Source organism: Otolemur garnettii, unplaced genomic scaffold (assembly GCF_000181295.1).
Source record: "Otolemur garnettii isolate 467f Iridium unplaced genomic scaffold, OtoGar3 scaffold00151, whole genome shotgun sequence".
Taxonomy (NCBI): Eukaryota; Metazoa; Chordata; class Mammalia; order Primates; family Galagidae; genus Otolemur; species Otolemur garnettii.
Window position 1 is genome coordinate 4,166,214 of NW_003852546.1, and position 3,732 is coordinate 4,169,945.

Below are 3,732 nucleotides of genomic sequence, written 5' to 3' on the forward strand. Positions count from 1 at the left end.
TATTTAATAAATAAAAAAAACAGCCAAGAAGAAAAAAAGAAAAGGAAGAAGTGTGTTGCAATAAAAGCAAAGGCTCAGAACATGGATTTGGGGAGATTTGAACAAAATGCCAGCATCACTTCATTCTTCCACCCTTCCTTCCCTCTCCCATCCCTCCTTCCATTTCCCCTTGCTCTCACTTTCATGTTTATTCTCACATTATTTCATTCATCACTTGTGCCACACAGACAAGTAAGGGGGAGTAGTGAACAACAGAGAGGTGCTCCTGCCCCCACAATGACCCCTAGAAATGGTCACATAACAACTATGATGATAGGTAAGGTGACAGGGAAGTACAGGGTCTTAGAAAATGGATGGCACAAAGATCTGTGGGGTCACACAAACTCATAACAGGGAGAGCAGCAAATCTCTGAGGAATTGGCATTTATGCAGAGACCCACTGGCTAAGTAGGAGTTAGTATTAGCTCTTCAAGCTAATCAGAATCAGAGACAATATATATATTTTTATTTTTATGTTATTTTATTTTTTTTGAGACAGAGCCTCAAGCTGTCACCCTGGGTAGAGTGCTGTCACATCACAGCTCACAGCAACCTCCAATTCCTGGGCTCAAGTGATTCTCCTGCCTCCGCCTCCCAAGCAGCTGGGACTATAGGTGCCTGACATAACACTTGACTATTTTTTGTTTGCAGCCATTATTGTTGTTTGGTGGGCCCAGGCTGGAGTCCAACCTGCCAGCTCAGGTGTATGTGGCTGGTGCCTTAGCTACTTGAGCCACAGGCGCCCAGCTGACAATATAATTTTAACAACTAATGCTTTCTATTTTTTTTTTTAATTTTTGTCACTCACCTGAGTTTGTGTAGCCAGCACAGATGCAACCAGTTATTATTCTTGATGGATTTTCATTTTCTTTTTCCTCTCTCACTGACGGTGATAGAGGCTTCCACTTCTACAAAAATCTTAAATGTTCTGTCCTTTCTTAAATTCATGGTGAAAGGAAGCTACTAATGTTCATACTCTATATCACTGCAAACTTTTACTTGTGCAGAGCATCAAAAGACCCACCATTGTCAACTTTTGACTATCGGGTCCTAGGCAAAGTAATATTTAATGTTTTGACAGTCATGTTAAGATCTTTACTATTGTTTTCCCATTTCACAGATGCTAAAACTAAATTACAGAGAGGTAAAGGAACTTATTCACAAGCCAGTAAGTTATTGAACATGATATCTGCAAGCAGAAATTTCTGATGCTGACATCTTGACCTCTATATATTTATTTAGTTCATTGCATACCTCCTCATTTTAATTGAATTTTAACTGAAGCACAAGAAAAAGGAAATTGACTTGACTTATATGGTGGAACTTTGCAAGAATAGTATATTTGTAATCCCAGTAGCCATTAGTCCAGTATGGAAAGGAAATACATGTAATTTAAGATGCAAAATCTCTATCTCTCTCTCTCTCACACACACATTCTCACTATGAACGTGTGTCTGTTAGAGTCTCTATCTCACCTAGGTAAATAAATGTAGAGATAACTAGAGAAATGTTTATACGTTTTGTGTAGATGTACTTCTTTTTATCACTTGGGTTGACTATACAGAAATTAATGATGTCTTTTATGAATATGCATTTTAAATTTTATTGTAGTTCAGTTGATTTTTTTTTAACTTCTTTATGGTTCGAGCTTTGGTTTTGGAATGGGAATCCAGGCACCAATATGTTCTAGCTGTGTGAATTTTGGCAACCATCTTAATGTCTCTACACCTCATATGGCCATATGAAAATGGAATTGATAAAAGATAAATAAAGCAATGGCTTCAGTGGAGTAGACATCAATAAATGTGAAATAAGTTAGGGTGATCACACAAGACAGGCTAGAATGAAACAGAAGGAGAACACGGAAAGAAGACTGACAGTGATGTGTGAATGGGTGAAGGGCAGTGGAGGAGACAGGCATAGAACCTTCCTTCATTTTTTGTTTTGTTTGTTTGTTTGTTTAAACCAATTGCTCTATAGCTTCCCCCCCCTTTTTTTTTAAGACAGAGTCACATTTTGTCATCCTGTGTACAATGCAGTGGCATCATAGCTCATAGCAACCTCAAACTCTTGGACTTGTGGGATCCTCTTGCCTCAGCCTCCCAAGAAGCTGGAATTACAGGCCCCTGCCACAATGCCTGACTAGTTTGTTTTCTTTTAGAGATGGCTCAGGCTGGTCTTGAACTCCTGAACTCAAGCAATCCACCCACCTCGGCCTCTCAGAGTGTGTATTTTTTCTTCAGTCTTCCTTAGCTAGAGGTATTGCATAAGGTCTAACAATGTGAGAAACGTCCCCAAATGATGAGCAAATTTTCTTGCAGTAAAGTAAGCTGGAAATGATTGATCATTTCAGAAATATGTTCTTTCTCTGACTCTCAAAACCAATTTATTTGTGCTGTTTTCTAAAATGTATCTCTCCCACCCTTTGTGATTGGGGTCAATGATTCCATAATAATATGTGAGTTCTTTTTTAAAGGCAGGGTCAATGAAATCACTTTGTCCCTTCACTGCCCTGACCATCAGGGTTCTGCTTTTCTATGGAGAAGATGACTAAGAAATGATAACTAAATATAATTTCTTTCTTCTTTTCTTTCTATTTTTCTTTCTCTTCTCTGCTTTCAGCTTAGAATCACCATCACAAATGCCCTTTCTTCTGCTGTCCAATTTTCTCTGCCCCAGGTCATTGTAACTCTGTTGACAGATTAGGTGCCCAGGTCCCCTCCAGTCATTTGGCTAGCTAATATAATGTGAGATTCAGGAAAATAACTTTCCTTTATCAGAAATCGGCTTGCATGGCCTGTAATAAGCTACTGCCCCTCCCTGGACCACAACTTTCTCAGATACAAAATGAGGCAACAGCTTCGCTGTTTTTCGAGACTATTTGTTATCTGAATTTCAGGATTTGGGGGCAGTACCCTTTATCTCAGAAGTAAGCTAACTGTGAAATCAATGGCCAAATAGAGGATTTTCTGGTGAACAGGTGATGCTTATAAATTCCGATGAGTTTTATCACAAGGCGTGAGGGTGGGGCAGGGCATCTTTCTCAATCTGTCCCAGTGTCTGGGACTTGCCTGGCACTTGGGGTTACGGTCCTCTTTCCATGGACAATACTAAACTGTCAGCTGAGTGCTTCCTTCCCTTCCTTCCCCAACCAGAAGCAATGAAAATAATTTTATGGTTGGGGGTCACCACAACATGAGGAACTGTATTAAAGGGTCATGGCATTTGGAAAGTTGAGAACCACTGCTTTAAATAATTTGTTTAGCATTTCATTGATGCAGCTGTCTTTCTGAAACATGGAGATAATGATACTTTATTTGTCCCCAAAGATAATGTTAGACAGAAACACTAGGTGGGGAAGGCCTGACTTTGAATCCCATCTTCATCACTTGCTATCAGCAACATCTGTGTACCCAGAGCAATCATTTAACTTTTCTGGAGCTTCTTAAGATAATGACATGTGTTTCAGGGGGTTGTTTTGACAACAAAAGAACTGGTTAGTTTATTTCCTAACACTAGGCAGGTGTTCAACCAATGCTGGTAATAGTAGTTGATACCATGAGTTTATGCCCAGATTCAAGGACTACATCTTTGTATTAAGTCCCAGATGCCAATCAAGATGCCCTTTGTACCAGGAAGCATGAGGAAGGTCGTATGATGAGTTCTAGTTGCTCCTTTTTTTTTTTTTTTTTT